Genomic DNA, 27834 nt, shown 5'->3' with positions numbered 1-27834 from the left:
TGGCTAAAATTAACAAGTCAGGAAACAACAGATGTTGGCAAGGATGCAGAGAAAGGGAAACACTCTTACACTGTTGGTAAGAATGCAAACTGGTGTAGCCACTCTGGAAACAGTATGGAAGTTCCTCAAAAAGTTAAAAATAGAAGTACACTACAACCCAGCAATTGTACTACGAGGTATTTATCCAAAGGATACAAAAATAAGTGATTTGAAGGGACATATGCACCCCAATATTTATAGCAGCAATATCCACAATACCCAAAATATGGAAAGAGTCCAGATGTCCATCAACAGATGAATGGATAAAGAAGAGGTCGTATATACATATAACGGAAGATCACCCTGCCATCCAAAAGAATGAAATCTTGCCATTTGCATGACGTGGATGGAACTAAAGAGCATTATGTTAAACTAAATAAGTCAGTCAGAGGGTTGCCTGGGTGGCTTAGTGGATTAAGGGTCCACCTTTGGCTCAGGTCCTGATTTCAGGATCCTGGGATCGAGCCCCACATCGGGCTCTCTGCTCAGTGGGGAGTCTGCTTCTCTCTCTCCTTTTGCCTGTCGCTTCCCCTGCTTGTGCTCTGTCTCCCTCTGTCAAATAATTTAATAAAATCTTTTTTTGAAGATTTTTAAAAACATTTTATTTATTTATTTGACAGAGAGAGGACAAGCAGGGGGGTGGCAGGCAGAGGGAGCTGAAGGCAGACGCTTAATTCACTGAGTCACACAGGTGCCCCAAATGAACAAAATCTTTTTTGTTTGTTTTTGGGGTTTTTTTTGGGTTTTTTTCTCTTTCAAACTCTATTTTTTATAATAATATTTTTTTATTATTTTATTATGTTAGTCACCATACAGTACATCCCTGGTTTTTGATGTAAAGTTCAATGATTCATTAGTTGTGTGTAACACCCAGTGCACCATGCAATACGTGCCCTCCTTACTACCCATCACCAGCCTATCCCATTTCCCCAACCCCTCCCCCCTGAAGCCCTCAGTTTGTTTCTCAGAGTCCATAGTCTCTCATGCTTAATTCTCCCTTCTGATTACCCCCCTTTCTTTATCCCTTTCTTCTCCTACTGATCTTCTTACTTCTTATGTTCCATAGATGAGTGAAACCATATGATAATTGTCTTTCTCTGCTTGACTTATTTCACTTAGCATTATCTCCTCCAGTGCCGTCCATGTTGCAGCAAATGTTGAGAAATCGTTCTTTTTGATAGCTGAGTAATATTCCATTGTATATAATGACCACATCTTCTTAATCCAGTCATGACACTACAGATAAAAGACTGGTATCCAAGATCTACAAAGAACTTCTCAAACTCAATACAGAAGAAACAAATAAACAAATCATAAAATGGGCAGAAGATATGAACAGACTCTTTTCCAGTGAAGGCATGCAAATAAACAAAATCTTTAAAAAATAAATAAGTCAGAGAAAGACAAATACCGTATGACTTAACTCATATATGGAATTTAAGAAACAAAACAGATAAACATAGGGGAAGTGACGGAAAAATAAGATAAAACAGGGAGGCAAACCATAAGAGACTCTTAACTATGGGAAATAAACTGAGGGTTGCCGGAGGAGAGACGGGTGGGGTATGGGTAATTGGGTGATGGACATTAAGGAGGACATTTGATGTAATGAGCATTGGGTGTTATATGCAACTGATGAATCACTAAATTCTACCCTTGAAACTAATAGTACGCTATATGTTAACTAATTGAATTTAAGTTGAAAAGAAGTTAGGTGGAGGATGTTCATGCTGGTTACCACAGATGACTGAGCATCTAGGCTGGTGGAGGGTGGGGTATAGAGAAATGGTACCTGCCATTCTTTTGTTCTTGGAGCAGTCTCCTAAAGATCCCTGCCCTTCTGGCATACATTCTGAGATTAGTAAATAAATTACCTTCGCATATACCCAGAAGCCTTTCAAACTGTTGCCTTTATGCTATATCTCAGTGGGGTTGTTTGTTATGCTGCCTCTTTAATGGTGGGGACTCAGTTTCCTATCACCATCCAGCTCTCCCATAGTTGAGCCTCTTGGTTTTTAAAGTACCCAGAGTTAAGCCCTGGTGGTTGTAAAAAACTTAAAGTTAAGCCCCACTAGTTTTCAAAGCCAATTGTTATGGAGACTTGTCTTCCCACTGCAGGTCCCCCTTGCATGGGGTGCCTGGTGTGAGGCCTGCTCCTCCCTTTTCTCCATGATTGTGGCACCCTCCCATTTGTGGTTTGTTTTGATGGCAGTTTGGTTCCTACCAAGTCTTTGCCCTTCCTACTGTTTTTGGAGTGGCCACCTCTCTACAATTAACTGTGGAAAGTGTGTTCGACCAGTCTTCTAGTCATTTTCTGGGTTAGACAAACCGATGTGGCTGTTATTTAGGTGTGTCTGTGGTATGAAGTTAGCTTACTCCTACTCCACCATCTTCTGCGTATCCTCACTATCTGGTGGAATTTGTATTTTCATTTCATTTAGTTCTTATTTGAGGTTTTGTTTTATTCTTTCATTTGAAACATACCCTTCTGTATCCTCATTTTGCCTAACTTTCAAATTTTTTCCATATATTGAGTAAATCGGTTATATCTTCCAGTCTTGAAAGAGTGGCTTTATAATAAAGCTTTGGATTACAGTAGTACATACATGCCCCCCTCCTTGTCACCTGAGCTGGGTGCCCCAGCAATGACCCCTGTATGGCCTGCATGCACGCTTCCATTGTTGCCACATCACAACTGGTGTAGACTTGCTGTTATATTGGGGTGACCCCTGGTATGGCTGTCTGCAAGGTCCAGCCATGACTGCTACAGGCTTGCTGGTGAGTGGGTCTGGCCCTCAGCCCATCTGGCTGAGAGGCTCAGCCACAACCGTTGTGGGTATGCTGATGTATGGAGTTAAACCCCAACATGGCTGGCTGCCAGGCCTGGCTATGACAGTTATGGGTGTACTGGTGGGCAGATTAGGCCTCTTGTGTGGCTTGCTGTGAAGGAGATATTCTAGTGTGGAGGGCTGGTTCCCTGGGACAGGAGCCCTTGGGATGGGTTCCAGTGCCAGCTGAGGATGTCCACCAGGAGTTTCAGGGCTGTGAGCTGCTTGAGAGGGCCTCTGCTGCTGGCCAAGGCTGTCCACCAGGATTGGCAAGGCAGTGAGATGCTGGGAAGGGGCTCTGGCCCAGTGGGTGGTTTGAGCAAGGTGAATTCTCAGGAGAATGTCAGGACTGTGCAAGCAATTCTTGTACAGTAGATGGAGAATGTCAGAAATGGGACTCACCAGCACTGGGCCAGCTAGGTAGAAGGAAGGGGCTAAAAAGGAAAAGGTACCTGCCAGTGCTTCTGTCCCCAGAGAATGTTCCAATAGATCCCTGCCTAGAATTAGTCAGTGGATCTTCACATGTAACCCAGGTATTTTTCAAACTGTTGCCTTTGTGCTGGGGATCAGAATGAGTGATATCATGTGCACACCCTTTAGGAGCAGAGTTGGGTTTCCTAGTGCCCTCCAGCTCTCTTGAACTTAAGCCTTGTTGGTTTTCAAAGCCACACACGATGCGGGTTCATCTTTCTCATGCAGGTCGCCCAGGCTGTGGATCCTGATGTGGGGATCAAAGCCCCCATTCCTCAAGGAGGACCTCTGCAACTGTGATACCACTCCTGCTTATGGCTTGCTGTGCTGGGTGTGTGGGTCCCGACCAAATCACATCTCCACCCCTCTTACCATCTCAAGGTGATTTTTTTTTCTTTTTATCTTTAGTTGTGTATGATCTGTTCTGCTAGTCTTCAATTCATTCTCACAGGTAGTGGTTCTATATGTAGTTGTAAATTTTGGTGCCGATTTTGACAGGAGAAAGTGAGCTCAGGATCTTCCTACTTTGCCATCTTGATCCTACCCTTGAATCTTGTTTCTTTTCATGTCTTGTCATTTTATTTTAAAAACTCAATATTTTATGTAATATATTGTAAGAGCTCTGGATTTTTTTTTCCCCTGAAGCTGGTTGTTGTTGCTAGTTTTATTTCATTTATTTGTAGCTTTTCAGTGGAATCTGTCTCCCCGTGCTTTGCGTGCTTTGCGTGCTTATTATTATTATTTTTAATCATTTTGTTTCTTTTCAGCCTGGCTTCCTAGGAATCACCTCTGTGTTTTCATAATTTAATGGTCAGCTAACAATTGGTCAGAGGTTGTGCTCAAACAACATGTTCAGTAAGGCATCCACGCAATGCTGATGGATTTGTGTGTGACTTTATGTATATGTACAAATTCAGGTCATTTTCTTTTTTTTTTTTTTTTAAGATTTTATTTATTTATTTGACAAGNAGTGGGAGAGGAAGAAGCAGGCTCATAGCAGAGGAGCCTGATGTGGCTCGATCCCATAATGCCGGGATCACGCCCTGAGCTGAAGGCAGACGCCCAACCGCTGTGCCACCCAGGCGCCCCTCAGGTCATTTTCTAGTACTGCCCAGACATTCATTTCCACCAAATCCTTTCAGGTCTCCTTTTGCATTGATGTAACCCCCTGGACAGCCAAGGATATCACCACCAGGGTTCTCTCATATCCAGAATTTTTCTGTTAAGTTTCAGCTGGTTGTTTAGTCTGCCATTGACTCCAATCAGGGCTTCGCCCTGCGATTACTATGCTGTTAACTTTTTCTGCTCATCTTCTATTGATGTAGCTGCTTTTATTGACAATGCGATTGGACATAGGTTTTTCATTCTCTACTCCAAATCAAGTTAGCCCCTTCTACCAGCAGTGCTGCTGATTTTCACTGCCAGCTCCACTGTGATAGAACTACCTTACACTGATACGGGGGCAGGATGGGAGAAGTCCCAGACAAGAATGCTACAGACTTTCATTGTTCTTTCCTGAAATTCAGTTTTACATGAATAAATGTTTCTCAGTTTGTTGGCTGCTTCTGTTCTGTTCCAGATCCCTGAAATGGTGATTTTTTTTTAAAACTATGCTGTCAAGTTTTAGAGTTGTTTGAGAACAAAGAATTTTTGCTGTCCTCATTACCACACCATAGCTAGAAGTCCCCATATTTTAAAAAAATTACCTGTGATTTTGAATTATCTTTAGTTCTTAGGGCTTCTACTTATTCTGAACTAATAAGAAACAGTTATTTAATGCATCAAATATTTGTTGAGCACTAAAAATGGGCTTACTTTGTTTACATCCTATATTACAAAACCAAACACAATAGCTTCTCCCAGTATTACAATTCAGTGTGTCTAAATAACACAAAGCCATGGCTCTGGAGCTTAAAGTTGCACAAAAATCACCCAGGTACCTGCTAAAACTATTCCTGGCCAAGAGGAATTTATTTGTAGATTCTGACTCAACAGATTTAGGGTAGAACCCAGGAAATTATTTTTAACAAGGTTCCCTAATAATTCTGGTGCAATTGGTCCAAAGACTGTACTGGAGAAATACTAATTAAGAATGAAAGCTGTTGTGCTAGTTCGGCAGCCCAAATACTAAAATTGGAATTATACAGAGAAGATTAGCATGGCCTCTGCACCAGGATAACACACAAAATCGCGAAGCATTCCATTAAAAAAAATGAAGGCTATTACCTGAAAAAAATGGGCATGTGTTCCACCTATACTTTTTTTTTTTTAAAAGAATTTATTTATTTATTCTACACAGAGAGAGAGACAGCCAGCAAGAGAGGGAACACAAGCAGGGGGAGTGGGAGAGGAAGAAGCAGGCTACCAGCATAGGAGCCAGATGCAGGGCTCGATCCCAGAACACCGGGATCACGCCCTGAGCCAAAGGCCGATGCTTAATGACTGAGCCACCCAGGCGCCCTTCCACCTATACTTTTATATAGAACATCCAGATAATTGAAATCAAAGTATTTACACTCATATTATATGTGCCCTTCTCACATCATCAGTTTGGACATATTGCTGATAGTCTGTTGTGTTAGCTACAGTTATGTTACATGTTTGTACAGTTTGTACAGTTTTGCTTAACATGATTTTCTTCCACTTCATTCTTTCTCTAGTAATAGAAACTTTTTCTTGTTGGGTTGACTTCTCTGACTGACGAGAGAAGTTGTAAGATGATAGACATTTTCAATAGCAGTATCCCATCTCCTTGGCCAAAATGATTAGTTCAGGAATGGGCAAGTGATCTAAGCCAGTCTGTGGGGGAAATTGCTAGAAGTTTTGCTGGAACTTGAGTAAGAAATTCTATCTCTGTAATTAAAAGATATAAAGATGGTGTAAATCTATACTTGTTAATACAATGGGAAGGAATTTTCCAAAAGATAAAGCACACACAGAGAAAATCAGAATCAAGGAGAAGTGAGAGCTGTCCTTCGAGTGACTGGAACCAGCTCTGCTTGAAGCTCTGGACTTTTCATTTACACAGAATGGATTTCTCTCTTATTTAAACTAGTTTGATTGGGTTATTCTTCATTTGAAACTGAAATTGTCATAATGTACCTTGCCTTTGAGTAATATTTCCCTCTGCTCCACTCACACCATTAGTCCCCTGCTCCTGGTCCCTCTCTCTCTCTCTCTTTCAAACACACACACACACACACACACACACACACACACACTCCCCCTTTGTCAGCAGTTTTGAGAATAGCTTCCATATTAGAAAGACGTATTGAATCTCTTTCTTAGATCTTAATATGTATTTATCACAATATATTTTTATAAAAAGTAAGCCCTAACATGTAATGTCCATAGATGATATACAAAGGATTTTAATTCTCCAATTTTGCCTAAACTCCACTCTTTTGAATTCTTATTATTTCACCCTTAATAACTAAATAATTAAGGAATACACTTGTTTCATCTTCCCCACCATCCTGTGTTGTCTTTAGTGCTCCAACCTCTCTCACTTTTCCTAACGTTTTAGTTTCTCCCATGTATTTCAAAATTCAAGGATATCTTTCTGGATTCTGGCACACCTTCATCCATATTCTGAGTTCCTTAGATTATTCCACACTATTCTGCTCACAGTATCCTAACTTTGGAAGAGTAAAATTAACCAAGTTGCAATTTCTTTCTTTCTGCATTACTTCCTCTTAAAAAGGGCATGATTCCTTCTTAGTACCAGTAACCTGGGAAAGCCAATTCCTCCATTAAAGCCCCCCTCGATATTAAATTGTGGATTACAGTGCCAGCATCCCTTATCCACCACTCCTATCCCTTTGCAGTTATACATTTATATGCCCACGTGCTTCCTTCCATTTTCCTTAGCTTTCTCTCCCTTATATAGACACAAAGGTCTCTAAATGAGGACATTTATATCCATGAGCATAGATTTCTTGCCTGGTTTAATCATAGAAAAATATATGACTCAATGGCATTCATTCTCATAAGAATGTCAATTTCAAGTATGCATAAAATGAATATTTTTGAAAAAACTTAAAACATGTATTTCATAGAACTATTTCAGTAAAAAATATGACTTTTTTAATCACTTGGTCATAAACAGGAAAGCTCACAGCCTTATCAAGCAAGAATATAATGACTTTAGCATTTGGCCATAATTAAAGAATGAAGCAGATTTCCTTCTGCTAGCAAATCATGTACAGAAGTAAAAGAAAATGTCATTTTGTGTTACACGTTAATTAACTCTGTTTTTATTAAACCCCAAACAAAGCAGTGTTTCTGTGGGTCAATGAAAGTGGCTTAAAAAAAATAAGAAAAGCTTTAGTGATGGAAGTGATACTTGTTCTGGGAAACATCTGCTGTTCTATCACATATCTTTACAGCTATATTTGATTTTCCACACAGAAAATTGTTTGCACCTGTCCTCAGCATTTTTTCCCAGCACACGTTTACAGCATATCATTAACACTCACTTTTTCTTTTTCTAAACAACACTCCACACTGTTGAATCAGTGTTGCTATTCATGTCAGAAGAAAGTGATCTAGCCATTTATCACTTCTGGCAACATTTATGTACCTGGACTCAGGTAATCTCTTCAGAAGGCATTAGAATGGATTGCTTGCACTGAGTGTTGTCAATCAGGCTGTATAATTAAATCAGGCAGAATAAATAGTTTGAGTAGCATACCAAGGCTATACACTTTAAAAGATATACTGGCACCTTTGATTGCATTCTATTGCCACATAATTATCAGATTAAAGTTTAGAGCCTTTGGAAAATATGATCTTTATATTCTTCTTTTGACACACCAGTTAAGCTTGAATAGTGCCACTTAGCTCAGATTTCAATCTTTTGCTTGCTTCCCAGTATCTTTTAAGAATTGAACAGGGCCATATCTCTTACATTAGGTGTAAAAGGATGTGATCTGTCTCTCATTTCCGGGATATAATCCTGACTCTTAGCAAAAAACCTGGGCCTGATTGGTCCAGCTTACCTGTCAGGACCCAATATTCAGGGGCAAGATGGCCCACTTAAGATGGGACTCATTTAATTTTGTTGAAATATTTGACTAGGCATTCATTTATCTGACTGTGTAGCATACTCTGCACTGCTCTGTGATAGTGAAAATTACACCTATAAACCTTTTTTTTCTCAGCAGCCTACATTATTAGACTAGAAGATTCTAAAAACGAAATATGTTACTTTCTTTTAATGGAAGTCAAATAAGAAAACTCTGCCACAGTGAAGTTATAGATGAAGTTATCACAGCATTTCTACTCTAAAGTTGTTGGTTAAAAAATTCTACAGAAATTGAACAACTAATATTTTTTTATTTTTATTTTTTTAAATTTATTTTAATGTTTTTTTATTATGTTGTGTCAGTCACCATACAGTACATCCCTGGTTTTTGAGGTAAAGTTCGATGATTCATTAGTTGTGTATAACACCCAGTGCACCATGCAATACATGCCCTCCTTACTACCCATCACCAGTCTATCCCATTACCCCACCTCTCTCCCCTCTGAAGCCCTCAGTTTGTTTCTCAGAGTCCATAGTCTCTCATGCTTCATTCCCCCTTCTGATTACCCCCCTTTCTTTATCCCTTTCTTCCCCTACCGATCTTCCTAATTCTTATGTTCCATAGATGAGAGAAATCATATGATAATTGTCTTTCTCTGCTTGACTTATTTCACTTAGCAATATCTCCTCCAGTGCTGTCCATGTTGCAACAAATATTGAGAAATCGTTCTTTCTGATGGCTGAGTAATATTCCATTGTATATATGGACCACATCTTCTTAATCCAGTCATCTGTTGAAGGGCATCTCAGTTACCTCCACGATTTGGCTATTGTGGACAATGCTGCTATGAACATTGCGGTGCATTTGGCCCTTCTCTTCACTACGCCTGTATCTTTGGGGTAAATACCCAGTAGTGCAATGGCTGGGTCATAGGGTAGCTCAATTTTTAGCTTTTTAATGGACCTCCACACTGTTTTTCAGAGTGGCCNAGTCCATAGTCTCTCATGTTTCATTCCCCCTTCTGATTACCCCCCTTTTCTTTATCCCTTTCTTCCCCTACCGATCCTCCTAGTTCTTATGTTCCATAGATGAGAGAAATCATATGATAATTGTCTTTCTCTGCTTGACTTATTTCACTTAGCATTATCTCCTCCAGTGCCGTCCATGTTGCAGCAAATGTTGAGAATTCGTTCTTTCTGATAGCTGAGTAATATTCCATTGTATATATGGACCACATCTTCTTAATCCAGTCATCTGTTGAAGGGCATCTCAGTTACCTCCACGATTTGGCTATTGTGGACAATGCTGCTATGAACATTGCGGTGCATTTGGCCCTTCTCTTTACTACGTCTGTATCTTTGGGGTAAACACCCAGTAGTGCAATGGCTGGGTCATAGGGTAGTTCAATTTTTAACTTTTTAAGGGACCTCCACACTGTTTTCCAGAGTGGCTGTACCAACTTGCATTCCCACCAACAATGTAGGAGGGATCCCCTTTCTCCACATCCTCTCCAACAATTGTTGTTTCTTGCCTTGTCTATCTTTGCCATTCTAACTGGCGTAAGGTGGTATCTCAGTGTGGTTTTGATTTGAATTNTCTGTATCTTTGGGGTAAATACCCAGTAGTGCAATGGCTGGGTCATAGGGTAGCTCAATTTTTAGCTTTTTAATGGACCTCCACACTGTTTTTCAGAGTGGCTGTACCAAATTGCATTCCCACCAACAATGTAGGAGGGATCCCCTTTCTCCATATCCTCTCTAGCCATTGTTGTTTCTTGCCTTGTCCATTTTGCCATTCTTAACTGGCGTAAGGTGGTATCTCAGTGTGGTTTTGATTTGAATTTCCCTGATGGCTAATGATTTTGAACATTTTTTCATGTGTCTGTTAGCCATTTGTATGTCTTCATTGGAAAAGTGTCTGTTCATATCTTCTGCCCATTTTATGATTTGTTTATTTGTTTCTCGTGTATTGAGTTTGAGAAGTTCTTTGTAGATCTTGGATACCAGTCCTTTATCTGTGGTGTCCTTTGCAAATATATTCTCCCATTCCGTGGGCTGTCTCTTAGTTTTTTTGACTGTTTCCTTGGCTGTGCAGAAGCTCTTTATCCTGATAAAGTCCCATAAGTTCATTTTATCTTTTATNTCACCATACAGTACATCCCTGGTTTCTGATGCAAGGTTCGATGACTCATTAGTTGCGTATAACACCCAGTGCACCATGCAGTACGTGCCCTCCTTACTACCCATCACCAGTCTATCCCATTCCCCCACCCCCTCCCCTCTGAAGTCTTCAGTTTGTTTCTCATAGTCCATAGTCTCTCATGTTTCATTCCCCCTTCTGATTACCCCCCTTTTCTTTATCCCTTTCTTCCCCTACCGATCATCCTAGTTCTTATGTTCCATAGATGAGAGAAATCATATGATAATTGTCTTTCTCTGCTTGACTTATTTCACTTAGCATTATCTCCTCCAGTGCCGTCCATGTTGCAGCAAATGTTGAGAACTCGTTCTTTCTGATAGCTTAGTAATATTCCATTGTATATATGGACCACATCTTCTTAATCCAGTCATCTCTTGAAGGGCATCTCGGTNCGTGTTCCTGATCTTAAGGGAAAGGCTTCCAGCTTTTCCCCATTGAGAATGATATTTGCTGTAGGCTTTTCATAGATGGTTTTTATGAGATTGAGGATGTACCCTCTATCCCTACACTCTGAAGCGTTTTAATCAGGAAAGGATGTTGTATTTTGTCAAATGATTTTTCTGCATCTATTGAGAGAAATATGAGTTTTTTTCACCAAATACTCCTTTTTAATAAACTTTGTATTGAGATACAGCATATACAGGAAAAAGTGCACCAATTACACTGGGACAGCTCAATGAAATGTCACGAATGGCATACCACCAGGTGAGCATCCAGGTGAAGAAACAGAACAGTTAGAAGCCTCCTCATGGGACTTGCAGTCACTGTATCCACACACCACACCCAAGATAACCACTATCCAGACTTTTAACAGTAATAAATAATTTTATTTCTGGAGTACCTGGGTGGATCGGTACGTGAAGTGTCTGCCTTCAGCTCAGGTCATGATCTCAGGGTCCTGGGATCCAGCCCCACAATCTGATCCTGCTTAGTAGGGAGCCTGCTTCTCCCTCTCTCTGCCTCTCCCCCACTGCTTGTGCCCACTCTCTCTCTCCCTCCCAAATGAATAAATAAAATCTTTCTTTTAGAATCTTTAAAAACAATATTAGTCTTACTTCTCCTTGACACTCATATAAATGGAATCATACAAGACAGATTCCTTTGCATCTGGCTTATGTCATGCAAAATTCTGTTTGCAAGATTTATCTGTATTTTTACTTATAGATGTTTACTCCCATTATTGTATAATGCTCCATTCTATGACTGTACCACAAATTATTTATGGTGACCAACATAATATAATTTAAAAAATCATTTAAAAAAAGAAATAAATAATTTCAAAAATATGATTTTTGAATTTTTCTTTCTGCATAAAATAATTTCAAAAATATGATTTTTGAATTTTTCTTTCTGCATAAAATCTAAGACACTGATCGATTTGTAAATGTTGAACCACCCTTGCATCCCAGGTATGAATCCCACTTGGTCATGATGGATAATCCTTTTAATGTACTGTTGGATTCTATTAGCCAGGATCTTGTAGAGGATTTTGGCGTCCATATTCATTAGGGAAATGGTCTGTAATTCTCCTTTTTGATGGGGTCTTTGCTTGGTTTGGGGATCAAGGTAATATGGGCCTCATAGAATGAGTTTGGTAGCTTTCCTTCTGTTTCTATTTTTTTGAAATAGCTTTAGGAGAATAGGTATTATTTCTTTGAATGTTTGGTAGAATTCCCCAGGAAAACCATCCGGACCTGGAGTTTTGTTATTTGGAAGGTTGTTTATCACTGACTCAATCTCTTCATAATTAATTGGCCTGTTTCAGTTCCTGTTTCAGTCTTGGTAGTTTATAGGTTTCCAGGAAGGCCTCCATCTATTCCAGATTGCTTAATTTATTGGCATATAGCTGTTGATAAAAGTTTCTAATACTCCTTCCAATTTCTTTGGTGTTGGTTGTGACCTCTCCTTTTTTATTATATTATGTTAGTCACCATACAGTGTATCCCTGGTTTCTGAGGTAAAGTTCGATGATTCATTAGTTGCATATAACACCCAGTGCACCATGCAATATGTGCCCTCCTTACTACCCATCACCAGTCTATCCCATTCCCCCACCTCTCTCCCCTCTGAAGCCCTCAGTTTGTTTCTCAGAGTTCATAGTCTCTCATGCTTCATTCCCCCTTCTGATTACCCCCCTTTCTTTATCCCTTTCTTTCCCTACCGATCTCCCTAGTTCTTATGTTCCATAGATGAGAGAAATCATATGATAATTTTCTTTCTCTGCTTGACTTATTTCACTTAGCATTATCTCCTCCAGTGCTGTCCATGTTGCAGCAAATGTTGAGAACTAATATTGTCCAATATGTTGTGCTTTAAATAAATGAGAGAGATTTGCATCGAAATCAAACATTTGACTGCTGTTCTTTCTTTTTAGTTTAACCCCCTAAATGAAGGAGACAGTGCAAGGGTAGTTGGAGAGAGGGGGCAGGAAGTGTGGGTACTATGCATTTAGATTTATTTATTGCTTTTATAAATTTCAAATACCAAACCACCATATGTTTTAATTGTCCTGGTTTTGGAACCAGATTGCTTGGTTTCAAGCCTTGGTTTGCCTCTTGGCTATGTGATATTTCCAAGTTATTTAACCTCTTTATGCTACAGTTTCTTCATCTGTAAAAATGGGGATAATAATAGTGCCTCCTTCAGTGATTTGAATTATGTATATAAAACACCTGAAAAATGCCTGTTATAGGTATTGCTCTGTTAGTTACTAGTTAATTATTAATCTTAGTAAATCATAAAATTGAATTAATAAAAGGTAAACCTGACTTTAAAAAAAACACATTTCTCATTCTAAAGAGAAGATTGCTTTGCTTGTTGTATTTTTTTCTATTGACCTCATTTGTTTAATTGTTAGATATTTTGTCTGACCTCTCTCCCCTGCTTTTAGATTTAGATTGTCTAGAATTCAGAACTCCTATTTCAGCAGGCATATCATACCTGCCACTCAGCATGTTCAAGTTGAATGAAAGCTGCATTTGTAACATACAAACTTCAGTTTGTTGACCCAATTTAGCTTGGATCCATGCTGAAAGCTTTGATTGAAATTTTGAAGTCCTTTTGCTGATGATCAATTTTAAGAAGCTTCCATCTCCTGAAAGCCTACCAGTCTAAACTATATGGCAGATACATGAAGCAGAATAAGTAGACATTTCCTTGCTGGAAAAATGAGTAGGGAGAAGATAGAATCCTGTATTTTTACAAGTTACAAGTGTACACAGTAATTTATTTTTTGCCATCATACCAATGCTGAGATGGTTCCTTATCTAAAAGTGTCCTTTTAGCTCTAAAACTCCATGATTTCCCAATCAGAAACTGTTATGTTAAAAAAATGTTTTTGACCAAACCCTATGTAGCCTAAATAGACTTTATTTCTATTCCTATCAATTTAATCTAGCAAAATCTTCTTTATTTTATTATAATTACTCAATTTTAAACTGAACTGGATTCAGAATGTACAACTTATTTAAATTAGTACCAAGTATGTTTTGTACTTGAAAGAAAACACTGGAGAATTTTGACCTGCTTTAGGCAAAGTAAAAAGACAAAACTGAGAAACTCTAAAGGCTTTCTCTACTAGTAGCAGTTTATTGTCCCTAAAGCAGCATCTTTATTCTGTCACAGGATCATTTATCAAGATACTAATTCAGGTTTGTTCTCACATTTTGTAGACATTTTCTCTTCCTCATTCCAAGAAAGGAGACACACTCTGTATTCTGAGTTCTGAGCAACTTGTTTCAGAGTGTGGTAACTTTTTTTTATTTTTCTCGATTTTACTTATTTATTTGACAGAGAGTGAGAGAGCACAAGCAGGGGGAAAGGCAGAGGGAGGAGAAGTAGGCTCCCTGCCGAGCAGGGAGACCAACATGGGGCTCAATCTCCAGGACCCTGGGATCATGACCTGAGTCAAAGGCAGACACTTAGCCAACTGAGCCAGCCAGGTGCCCCAGAGTGTGGTAGTTTTTAACTGATTTTGTGTTGCCATAGAAGAATTGTAGGATTCAAGATTCAGAGAAAACCTAGACCTGACTTTGCTGAGAAGAACAGTTTTATTATTCCAAAATACACAAAACCAAGACTTAAGAGAACATAATTCAGAAACCCTGAGATGACTTCAACTCAGTTTCTGATCTCAAGGAGCTCTCCAGTCTACTGAACAGACAGACCTGTTAAAAACAGGCAATGGTAATGCTAAGCAATTTAATGAGGTATTGGAATGTACTTTAACTTCGCACTTAACCTGGACTGGTGGTAACAGGGAAAGCTTTGGGGCAAGGTGATGCCCTAAGAGTCTTAATGTAAAAGGTATCCAGATGAAGAAATGCATGCAAGAAAGTAAGAATGGCATGAACAAGTGCACAAGCAAGAGAGCATGGCACCTTCAATGAACTGCAAATAATTCTGAATGGTTGGAGCTTAGACGGTGAAGTGGTAAAGATAGGGGTTAGAAAGACATTGAAAGATGTCAAGCAGAGGAATAATGATGTGGTCATATTTGAATTTTAGAAAGATTGTACTGGTAGCACTGTGTTAAAAAGATTGTAGGGGATCACAAGTGGTGGCAAGCAGATCAGTTCAGTTAGCAGGCTAGTGCAGGGGTCCAGCTGAGAGGTGATAACATTTTAGATAACAGCAGTGACAGTTGGGTTAGAAAGGAAAAGACATATTAAAGACAAATTTAGAAGTAGACTCATAAGGATTTGGTGACAAGAATTAGCATGGAGTAGTGGAAAAGACAAAAGAGGACAAGATGATTCCTAGGTTTCTGGTTCTGGTCAACAGGCTAGTTTCATATAAGTGTCATTTCTTTATTTTTTAAAATTTTTACTTAAATACCAGTTAGCCAATATAAAGCGTAATATTAGCCACAGGTGCACAATATAGTGATTCAACACTTCCATACAATGCCCAGTGCTCATCACAGCAAGTGCACTCCTTAAACCCCATCACTTATTTTACCCACCCACCTCCACCTGTCCCCTGCTAGTTGAGAGTCTGTTTCTTGGTTTACCTCCCTCTCTCTTTTATTCCTTTGCTTCTTTGTTTTGTTTCTTCAATACCACATGAGTGAAATTATATGGTATTTGTCTTCCTTAGCATAATGTATTCTAGCTCCATCCACTTTGCTGCATGTGGCAAGATATCATCCTTTTTGATGGCTGAATAATATTCCTGTGTGTGTGTGTGTGTGTACACACACACACACACACACATATATATATATACACAAAACCTTTTATTTATCCATTCATCAGTCAATGGACATTTGGGCTCTTTCCGTAATTTGGCTATTGTTGATAATGCTGCTATAAACATTGAGGGGATGTGCCCATTTGAAACAGTATTTTTGGATTCCTTGGGTAAATACATAGTACTGTTATTGCTGGGTTGTAGGGTAGTTCTATTATGAATTGTTGGAGTAATCTTCATACTGTTTTCCAGAGTGGCTGCACCAGTTTGCATTCCCACCAACAGTGTAAGGTGTCCCCCATTCTCCACATCCTCACCAACATCTGTTGTTACCTGTGTTATTAATTGTAGCCATTCTAACAGATGTGAGGTGATATCACATCATAGTTTTTAATTTGTATTTCCCTGATGATGAGTGGTGTTGAGCATCACTTTATGTGTCTGTTGCCCATCTGTATGTCTTCTTTGGAAAAAATATCTATTCATGCCTTCTGCCCATTTCTTTCTTTTTTTTTAAGATTTTATTTATTTATTTATTTATTTATTTATTTATTTATTTATATTTATTTATTTATTTGAGAGAGAGTGAGAGAGCATGAGAGGAGAGAGGGTCAGAGGGAGAAGCAGACTCCCTGCTGAGCAGGTAGCCTGATGTGGGCCTTGATCCTAGGACTCCGGGATCCTGACCTGAGCTGAAGGCAGTCGCTTAACCAACTGAGCCACCCAGGCACCCACTTCTGCCCATTTCTTAACTAGATTATTTCTTTTTTGGGTGTTGAATTTGATAAGTTGTTCATAGAGTTTATAAACTAATCCTTTATCAGATATGTTATTGCAAGTATCCTCTCCATTCCATAGACTTCCTTTTAGTTTTGGTGATTGTTTCCTTCACTGTGCAGAAGTTTGATACCTTGAAGAAGTCCCAGTAGATCATTTTTGCTTTTGTTTTGCTTGCCCCACAGATGTGCCTAGTAAGAAATTGCTATGGCCAATGTCAAAGAGGTTGCTGCCTATGTTCTCCTCTAGGGTTTTGATGGTTTCCTGTTTCACATGTAGGTCTTTCATCCATTTTGATTTTATTTTTGTGTATGGTATAAGAAAGTGCTCCAGTTTCATTCTTCTGCATGTTGCTTTCCAGTTTTCCCAACACATTTGTTGAAGAGACTGTCTTATTTCCAATGGATATTCCTTCCTTCTTTGTCAAAAATAAGCTAACCATTCAGTTGCAGGTACATTTCTGGGTTTTCTATTCTGTTCCATTGATGTGTGTCTGGTTTTGTGCCAGTACCATACTATCTTGGTCACTACAATTTTGTAATATAGATTGAAATCTGGAAGTGTGATGCCTCCAGCTTTGTTTTTCTTTTTCAAGATTCTTTGGCAATTTAGGTTCTTTTGTGGTTCCATACAAATTTTAGGGTTGTTTGTTCTAGCTATGTGAAAAATGCTGGTGGTATTTTGATAGGGATTGCATTCAAGGTATAGATTGCTTTGGGTAGTATAGATATTTTAACATTTGTTCTTCCAATCTATGAGCATGGAATGTTTTTCATTTCTTTGTGTCATTCTCAATATAGTTTTCCGGGTACAGATCTTTTACCTCTTTGGCTGGATTTATTCCTTAGTATCTTATGGGTTTTGGTGCAGTTGTAAATGGGATGGATCCCTTGATTTCTCTTTCTGCTACTTCATTATTTGTGTATAGAAATGTGATAGATATCCATATGTTGATTTTGTATCCTGTGATATTGCTGAATTCGTGTATGAGTTCTAGCAAATTTTTGGTGGAATCTTTTGAGTTTTCTACGTAGAGTTATATCATCTGGGAATGGACAAAATTTGACTTCTTCCTTGCCAATTTGGATGCCTTTTATTTCTTTGTGTTGTCTGATTGCTGTGGCTAGAACTTCAAGTACTATGTAAAATAACAATGGTGAGAGTGGACATACCTGTCTTGTTCCTGACTGTAGAGGAAAAGCTCTCGGATTTTCCCCATTGAGGATGAAATTAGCTGTGGGAGTTTTGTATATGACCTTTAAATGAGTTTGGACGTTTTCCTTCCACTTCTATTTTTTGGAACAGTTTGAGAATAATAGGTATTAACTCTTCTTTAAATGTTTGGTAGAATTTACCTTTGAAGCCATTTGGCACAGGATTTTTGTTTGTTGGGATATTTTTGAATACTGATTCAATTTCTTTGCTGGTTATGGTCTATTCAAATTTTCTATTTCTTCCTGTTTCAGTTTTCATAGTTTATATGTTTCTAGGAATTTACCCATTTTTTTCCAGATTGTCCAGTTTTTTGGCATATAGTTTTTCATAATATTCTCTTATAATTCTTTTTACTTCTGTGGTGTTTGTTATACTCTCTCCTCTCTCATTCATGTTTTTGTTTATTTGGGTCCTTTCTCTTTTTTTAAATTTTTTTTAAGATTTTTAAATTTATTTATTTGACAGAGATAGAGACAGCCAGCACGAGAGGGAACACAAGCAGGGGGAGTGGGAGAGGAAGAAGCAGGCTCATAGCCGGAGGAGCATGATGTGGGGCTCGATCCCACAAAACTGGGATCACACCCTGAGCTGAAGGCAGACGCTTAACCGCTGTGCCACCCAGGCGCCCCTATTTGGGTCCTTTCTCTTTTTGATAAGTCTGGCTAGTGACTTATCAATTTCATTAATTCTTTCAAGGAACCAGCTCTTAGTTTCACTGATCTGTTTGACTGCTTTTTTGTTTGTTTCCATATCATTTATTTTTGCTCTAATAATTATTACTTCCTTTCCACTCTTGGTTTTAGGTTTTTTTTTTAAAGATTTTATTTATTTATTTGACAGAGATAGAGACAGCCAGCGAGAGAGGGAACACAAGCAGGGGGAGTGGGAGAGGAAGAAGCAGGCTCATAGCAGAGGAGCGATGTGGGGCTCGATCCCATAATGCCGGGATCACGCCCTGAGCCGAAGGCAGAAGCTTAACCGCTGTGCCACCCAGGTGCCCCGGTTTTAGGTTTTATTTGCTGTTCTTCCTCTGGCTCTTTTAAGGATAAGGTTAGATATTTGAGACTTTTCTTGCTTATTGAGGTAGACTGTATTGCTATATACTTTCTTCTTATGACTGCTTTTGCTGCATCCCAAAAGTTTTGGACTGCTGTGTTCTCATTTTCATTTGTTTCCATGTATTTTTAAATTTCTTTTTTGCATTTCCTGGTTAACCCACTCATTCTCTAGTAGGATGTTCTTTTCCTCCATGTATTTGTGGTCTTTCTAAATTTTTGTTCTTGTAGTTGTCTTCAAGTTTCATAGCATTGTGGTCAGAAAATATGCATGGTATGATTTCAATCTTTTTTTTTATTTGTTGAGGCCTGATTTATGACCCAGTATGTGATATATTCTGGAGAATGGCCCATGTGCACTTGAAAAGAATGTGTATTCTGCTGTTTTAGGATGAAATGTTCTGAATGTATCTGTTAAGTTCATCTGGTCCAGTGCGTCATTCAAAGCCATTGTTTCCTTGTTGATTTTCTGCTTAGAAGATCTGCCCATTGCTATAAGTGGGTTGTTAATGTCCCTTACTATTATTGTATTGTTATCAATGGGTTCCTTTGTGTTTTTATTAATTATTTTATATATTTGGGTGCTCCCAATTTGTGGGTATAAATATTTACAATTGTTAGATCTTCTTGTGGGATAGGCCCCTTAATTGTGATATAGTCCCCTTCATCCCTTGTTGTAGGCTTTGTTTTAAAGTCTAGTTTTTCTGATATTAAGTATGGCTACTCTGGCTTTCATGCATTTGCATGATAGATGTTTCCCCGTCATCTCCCCATCTATATGATGGGTCTTGTATTTTTATCCATTCTGATACCCTATGTCTTTTCATTGGAGCATTTAGTCCATTTACATTCAGAGTGATTGTTGATAGATGTGAATTTAGTTCCATTGTATTGTTTGTCAAGTTATTGTTTCTGGAGATTTTCTCTGTATTTTTTTAGTCTTTGTTGCTTTCAGTCTTTCTTTTACACTCAAAGGGTCCCTTTTTAATATTACTTGCAGGGCTGGTTTAGTGGTCATGAACTCCTTCAGTTTTGTTTGTCTGGGAAGGTATTTATCTCTCCCAACTAACTGGGGACAGGCATTTGGTATATCTGCAGGTCGTACCCACCAAGAAAATCCTCTTAGGACAATACAGAAAGAGTGTTCTGCAGTTTGATGAGACCACAACCTTGGCAAATGAGCTGAGAGCAGACATCTAGTCTGAATGCTGACATTGCCCAAATAAAATTCCGTGGTGGCCCAGGCTGGCCTCATAACAGCATAGGGATCAAACCCTGCCACAATAGGCAAAGTGGGCACTCCAGGACATCTTCTTCATAAACTCAGTACTCTCAAGAACAGAAGACACACCTGACTTTCTTAACATCAAAACAGACACAGAGAAACAGGCAAAATGAGGAGACCGAGAAATTTATACCAAATGAAATAACAGGAGAAGGCCACACCCAGAGCTAAGTGAAACAGATATACATAACATGCCTGATAGAGAATTTAAAAGATGATAAGGACACTCACTGGACTTAAAAAGAGTGGAAGACATGAGTGAGACCATTAACAAAGAGGTTAGGAATAACATAACAGAGATAAAAGACACAACAAACAAAATGAGAAACATGCTTGATGGAATGAACAGCAGGCTAGAAGAAGTGGAGGAACAAATTAATGATCTAGGAGACAGAGAAATAGAAAGTAAGCAAGCTGAACAAAGGAGAGAAAAGAATTCTACAAAAACGATAATAGACTTAGGGAACTCGGACTCCATCAGAGGTAATAACATTCATATTATAAGAGTCACAGAAGAAGAAAGAGAAAAGGGGGCAGAAAATTTGAGGAAATAATAGCTGAAAATTTCCCACAAAAAATCAACAAAAGCAGACCCATAGCAAGACATACTGTTATTAAACTTGCAAAATATAGTAATAAGGAAAAACTTTTGAAAATAGCAAGACAAAAGAAGTCATTAACTTACAAGGGAAATCCCATAAGGCTAGTAGGAGACTGTCAACAGAAACTCTGTAAGCCAGGGAGGTAAGACAGCGGCATAGTAGGGAGACTGTAAGCTTGCCACGTCAATTGAACACAGCTAGATAACTACCAATCATTTTGAATACCCAAGAAATAAATCTGAGGACTGACGGAACAAACTGCACAACTAGAGGGAGAGAAGAGTCCACATTGAGGAAGGTAAGAAGTGTGGAGACATGATTTGGGGGAGAAACAGATTGCAGGTGCTGCAGAGGAGAGAGAGCCCTGGTCCCAGAGAAAGGTGAGAGAGAGAGGAGTGCACAGAGGATTACACAAGGAGAACACTTCCCCAAAGCCATTGGCTAGGAAAATAAGAGGGGCTGATTTTCATGAGTTTTTGCAACCAGTAGGACTCAAAGTCTGGAGTTTTAGAGGGCCATGGCATGACTAGATAGAGCCCTGAGGGTGCTGCCCTATGCCTGGAGAGAAGACAAGCAGGTAACCTGGGGGGCAGATGGCATGATCAGAGAATCATCTAGGACATATGGGGAGAGACTGTTCCCTCTTCATGACGTGCATCTGTGAGAGGTGGCATTGCCTCTGCAGGGACAAAGGTCACCATTTCACTCTCCCACTGCTCAGCATTATGCAGAGAAAACCTGCTAGGGCAGCTTACCTGGATGGATACTGGCCGTTCAGCCTGCTTTGCTCCAAATCCCAGGCCCCTGCACTTTGGCATGACTGACCTTCTGGGTCAAAACTGCATCAGTCCCAGTGCAGTGGGGTCCTCCCCCAGAAGACCAGTGCAGGTCACAGTCACACCAGGTCCCTAAAGTTTGGAGTTTTAAAAGTCATTTGGCTTGGCTTGAATAGAGCCCAAAGTGCACTGCACTGCTCCAGGCAGGTAGGCAACCCAGAGACAGACAGTGTGAAAACAGCGATCTGAAAAATGCCTAAGATACACAAGGGAAAATTGTTAGCTCTTCTGGGAGGTCTTCCCTGAAAGAAGAAAGCATGGAATCCCTTCTCCTGGGACAAAAGAGCTGACTGGAACCACTTCCATCCCCAGCCCCTCAGCATAAACCAACTTCAGTAAGCAGCACAGTGCCAACACTGGCTGCCTAATCTGCCTACACCATGTCCCGTCCACCCCTCCCCAGCAATCAGCTGGTACTGCTTTTCTTGAGCAAGTGTGCCTAAGGAATAGCATCTCAGGCCCATTCCCCAGAAGACCAGCAGGAACGCCTGCACATACCACTCTACTGACCATACAATTCTGCAAAGCTTCAGTTCTAGTGGAAATAGTATCAGGTCTTATTTAACAAGCAGACCAGAGCACACCTAGTTAAAACTCGCCACACTCTGTCCAAGGTCAAAAACTGTACACTCCAGGCAAGGATAACCTCCACAGACATCTGACCTGAGGGATAGAGCTGCCAAAATACAAGAGCAGAGTGCATGTAGCAAACAACAGAGACACTTCCTGAAGTGCCAAGCCCTAGACATTATATGACCTCTTCATCATAATGCTGTTACTCTCAGGAGCAGGAAACATAACAGGCTCTTCTAACACATAGAAAAAGACTGAGACCTAGACAAAATGCCAAGATGGAGGAACTCATATAAAAGAAAGAACAAGAAAATGTCATGGTCAAAGATCTAATTGAAACAGATATAAGTAATATGCCTGATCCAGAATTTAAAGAAACAGTCATAGGGATACTTGCAGGGCTTGCAAAAAGTGTGGAAGACATCAGGGAGACCCTTACTGCAAAGAAGATAGAGCTAAAAACCACTCAGGTGGAAATTGAAAATGCGATATCTGATAGTCAAAACCATCTGGTTGTAATGACCACAAGGATGGAAGAACAGAGGAATAAATAAGTGGTACAGTAGATAAAATAATGGAAAATAATGAAGCTGAACAAAATGGAGAAAGAAGAATGATGGATCACAAAAGTAGACTTAGGGAGCTCAGTGACTTCAGCAAATGTAATAATATTCATATCATAGGAATCCAGAAGAAGGAGAGAGAGAAAGGGGAACAAAAGTTTATTTGAGGAAAAATAGCTAAAAACTTCCCAAATCTGGAGAAGGAAAAAGACATCCAGATCCAGGAGGCACAAAGAACTCCCATCAAAATCAAAAAAAGCAGGCCAACACCAAGACATATTGTAGCTAAGTTTTCAAAATATAGCAATAAAGAAAAAAATCCTAAAAGCAACAAGACAATGGAAGTCCCTTATTTGCAAGGGAAGACCCACACAGTTAGCAGCAGATCTCAGCACAGAAATTTGACAAGCCGGAGAAAAGTGGCATAATATATTCAATGTGCTGAATGGGAAAAATCAGCAAGGCTGTAATTCACAATAGAAAGAAAGAGTTTCCCAGACAAACAAAAACTAAAGGAGTTAGTGACCACTAAACCAGCACTGCAAGAAATATTAAAAGGGACTCTGTATGGGAAGGAAAGACCGAAAGTGACAAAGAGTAGAAAAGAAGAGAGAAAAACTCCAGAAACAATGACAAAACAAGTAATAAAATAGCACCAAATACATATCTATTAATAATTGCTTTGAGTGTAAATGGACTAATTGCTCCAATCAAAAGACATAGGGTGCCAGAATGTTTAAACAAAACAAGACCCCCTATATGTTTCCTACAAGAGACCCATGTTAGACCTAAAGACATCTGCAGATTGAAAGTGAGAGGATGGAGAAACATTTATCATGCAAATGGATGTCAAAAGAAGGCCAAGATAGCAATACGTATATTGGAAAAAGTAGACTTTTAAACAAAGACTGTAACAAGAGTGAAGAGGACACTATATAATAATAAAAGGGACAATCCAACAAAAAGGTCTAACAATTGTAAATATATATGCCCTCAACTTGGGAGCACCCACATATATAAAGCAATAACAAACATAAAAGAACTCGTTGATAATAATACAATAATAGCAGGGGACTTTAACATCCCACTTACATCAATGGACATATCATCTAAACAGAAAATCAACAATGAAACAATAACTTTGAATAACACAGTGGAACAGATGGATTTAACAGACATATTCAGAACATTCCATCCTAAAACAGCAGAATATGCATTCTTTTCAAGTATACACAGAACATTATCCGGAACACACCACATTTTAGCCCACAGAATAAATCTCATCAAATTCAAGAAGATCAGAATCATAACCTGAATCCTTTCTGACCACAATGCTATGGAACTAGAAGTCAACCAAAAGGAAAAAATCTGAAAAGACCACAAATATATGGAAGTTAAATAACATCTTACTAAATGATGAATGTGGCAACCAGGAAATAAGATAATATATTAAAAAGTACATGGAAGCAAATGAATATGAAAACACCACAGACCATATATTTGATGTGCAACAAAAGTGATTCTCAGAGGGGATTTTCTAACAACACAGACCTATTTCAAGAAGCAAGAAAAATCTCAAATAAACAATCTAACCTTACACCTAAAGGAGCTAGAAAAACACCAATAGGTGCACCTGGGTGGCACAGTCAAGCATCCAACTCTAGGTTTCAGCTCAGGTTGTGAGAAAGAGCCACATATCATGCTCTGTGCTCAGTGTGGAGTCTGCTTGAGTTTCTCTCTTCCTCTCCCTCTTCCTCTCCCACTCCTCCCACTCATACACTCTCTTTCTAAAATAAATAAATAAATATTTTTAAAAAGAAAAACAACAACAAACGAAAGATAAAACCAGCAGAAACAAAGAAATAATAAAGATCAGAGCAGAAATATATGATATAGAAACTAAAAAAAAAAATAGAACAGATCAATGAAACAAGGAACTGGTTCTTTGAAAAAAAATCAAGAAAATTTATAAACCTCTAGCCAGACTTATCAGGAAAAGTAGAGAAAGGACTCAAATAAATAAAATGCCAAATTAATGAGAAAAAATAACAACCAATACCACAAAATACAAGCAATCACAAGAAAATATTATGAAAAACTATATGCCAAAAAAATGGGAAAACCTAGAATAAATGGATAAATTCCTAGAAATATAAACTATGAAAACCGAAACAAGAAAAAAAAATAGAAAATTTGAACAGACCGATAACCAGCAAAGAAATTATGTCAGTAATCAAAAACTCCCAACAAGCAAAAGTGCAGGGTAAGACGGATTTCCAGGCGACTTCTTCCAAACATTTTTTATTATTATTATGTTCAGCTAGCCAACATATAGTACATCATTAGTTTTTGATGTAGTGTTCAATGATTCATGAATTGTGCTTAACACCCAGTGCTCATCACAACTCGTGCCCTCCTTCATACCTATCACCCAGCAACTCCATCCCCCAAACCCCCTCCCTTCTGTAACCCTCAGTTTGTTTCCTGGAGTCCAGAGTCTCTCATGGTTTGTATCCCTCTCTGATTTCTTCCCCTTCAGTTTTCCCTCCCTTCCCCTATGGTCTTCTGTGCTATTCCTTATGTTCAGTGAAAGCATATGAAATTGCCTTTCTCTGCTTGACTAATTTCACTTAGCATAATCTCCTACATTTCCATCTATGTTGATGCAAATGGTAGGTATTCATCCTTTCTGAAGGCTGAGTAATATTCCATTGTATATATGGACCACATCTTCTTTATCCATTTGCCTGTTGAAGGGCATCTCCTCTCCTTACACAGTTTGGCTATTGTGACGTTGCTGCTATGAACATTGGGGTCCATATGACCCTTTTTTTCATGACATATGTATCTTTGGGGTAAATACCCAGTAGTGCAATTGCTGGGTCATAGAGTAGCTCTATTTTTAACTTTTTGAGGAACCTCCATACTGTTTTCCAAAGTGCCCGTACCAACGTGTATACCCACCAACAGTGTAAGAGCACTCCACTTTCTCCACAGCCCCTCCAACATTTTTTGTTTCTTGCCCTGTCAATATTTGCCATTCTAACTGGTGTAAGGTGGTATCTCGATGTGGTATTGATTTGAATTTCCCTGATGGCTAATGATATTGAACATTTTTTCATGTGTATCTTAGCCATTTGTATGTCTTTGGAAAAGAGTCTTCATGTCTTCTGCCCACTTTTTGACTTGATTATTTGTCTTTTCAGTGTTGAGTTTGAGAAGTTCTTTATAGGTCTTGGATACCAGCCCTTTATCTGTAATATCATTTGCAAATATCTTCTCCCATTCCGTGGGTTGCGCCTTTGTTTTGTTGACTGTTTCTTTGCTGTGCAGAAGCTTTTTATCTTGATGAGGTCCCCAAATTTCATTTTCACTTTTGTTCCCTTGCCTTTGGAGACATGACTTGAAAGAAGTTGCTGTGGCCAGTGTCGAAGAAGTTACTGCCTATGTTCTCCTCTTTGATTTCGATGGATTCCTGTCTCACACTTAGGTCTTTCATCCATTTGGAGTTTATCTTTGTGTATGGTGTAAAAGAATGGTTAAGTTTCATTCTGTATATAGCTCTCCAATTTTCTCAGCACAATTTATTGAAGAGACCGTCTTCTCTCCATTGGATATTTTTTCCTGATTTGTCAAAGATTAGTTGACCATAGAGTTGAGGGTCCATATCTGGGTTCTCTATTCTGTTACATTGGTCTATGTGTCTGTTTTTGTGCCAGTACCATGCTGTCTTGGTGATCACAGCTTTGTAATATAGCTTGAAATCAGACAACGTGATGCCCCAGCTTTGTTTTCCTTTTTCAACATTTCCTTTGCAATTCAGGATCTTTTCTGTTTCTGCACAAATTTTAGGATTGTTTGTTCTAGCATTTTGACAAATGTCATTGGTATTTTGATCGGGATGATGTTGAAAGTATAGATTGCTCTAGGTAGCATAGACATTTTAACAATGTTTATTCTTCCAATCCATGCACATGGAATGTTTTTCCATCTTTTTGTGTCTTCTTCAAAGAATTTCATCAGTGTTTTGTAGTTTCTAGAGTATACATCCTTTACCTCTTTGGTTAGGTTTATTCCAAGGTATCTTATGGTTTTTAGTGCTATTATAAATGGAATCAGTTCCCTAATTTCTCTTTCTACATTTACATTGTTAGTGTATAGGAAAGCAACTGATTTCTGTGTGTTAATTTTGTACCCTGCCACATTAGTGAATTGCTGTATGAGTTCTAGTAATTTGGATGTTAAATGTTTTGGGTTTTCCACATAAAGTATCATGTCATCTGTGAAGAGAGGGAGTTTGACCCCCTCTTTGACAGTTTGAATATATTTTAATTATTTTTGTTGTCTGATTGTTGTTGCTAGGACTTCTAGTACTATGTTAAACAATAGTGGAGAGAGTGGGCATCCTTGTCGTGTTACTGATCGTAAGGGAAAGGCTTCCAGCTTTTCCCCATTGAAAATGATATTTGCTGTCGGCTTTTCATAGATGGTTTTGATGAGATTGAGGAATTACCCTCTATCCCTACACTCTGAAGGGTTTTAATCAGGAAAGGATGCTGTATTTTGTCAAATGCTTTTTCTGCATCTATTGAGAGAATCATATGATTTTTGAATTTTTCCTTCTGGGTAAAATCTATGACACAGATTGATTTGCGAATGTTGAACCACCCTTGCATCCCAGATGAATCCCACTTGGTCATGATGGATAATCCTTTTGATGTACTGTTGGATTCTATTAGCCAGGATCTTGTTGAGGATTTTGGCTTCCATGTTCATTAGGGAAATTGGTCTGTAATTCTCCTTTTTGATGGGGTCTTTGCCTGGTTTGGGGATCAAGGTAATATTGGCCTCATAGAATGAGTTTGGTAGCTTTCCTTCTGTTTCTATTTTTTGAAATAGCTTTATGAGAATAGGTATTATTTCTTCTTTGAAGGTTTGGTAGAATTCCCCAGGAAAACCATCTGGGCCTGGAGTTTTGTATTTTGGAAGGTTGTTTATCACTGACTCAATCTCTTCATAATTAATTGGCCTGTTTAAAAAATCAATTTCTTCCTGTTTCAGTCTTGGTAGTTTATAGGTTTCCAGGAAGGCCTCCATCTCATCCAGATTGCTTAATTTATTGGCATAAAGCTATTGATAAAAGTTTCTAATAATCCTTCCAATTTCATTGGTGT

The 27834-nt window shown here is 38.8% G+C and overlaps 1 non-coding gene across 1 annotated transcript; it reads left to right on the top strand.

Annotated features, from left to right (window-relative positions):
- The first annotated feature begins 5442 nt into the window (after positions 1-5442).
- On the top strand, positions 5443-5548 carry LOC117797613. Its single transcript, XR_004622611.1, has one exon. It is a non-coding gene; the product is annotated as a U6 spliceosomal RNA (small nuclear RNA).
- The last annotated feature ends 22286 nt before the right edge of the window (positions 5549-27834 follow it).

The sequence above is a fragment of the Ailuropoda melanoleuca genome, chromosome X, assembly GCF_002007445.2.
Source record: "Ailuropoda melanoleuca isolate Jingjing chromosome X, ASM200744v2, whole genome shotgun sequence".
NCBI classification, from domain to species: Eukaryota; Metazoa; Chordata; class Mammalia; order Carnivora; family Ursidae; genus Ailuropoda; species Ailuropoda melanoleuca.
Note: the sequence above shows the minus strand (reverse complement) of the source record. Positions and strands in the feature narration are given on the sequence as shown.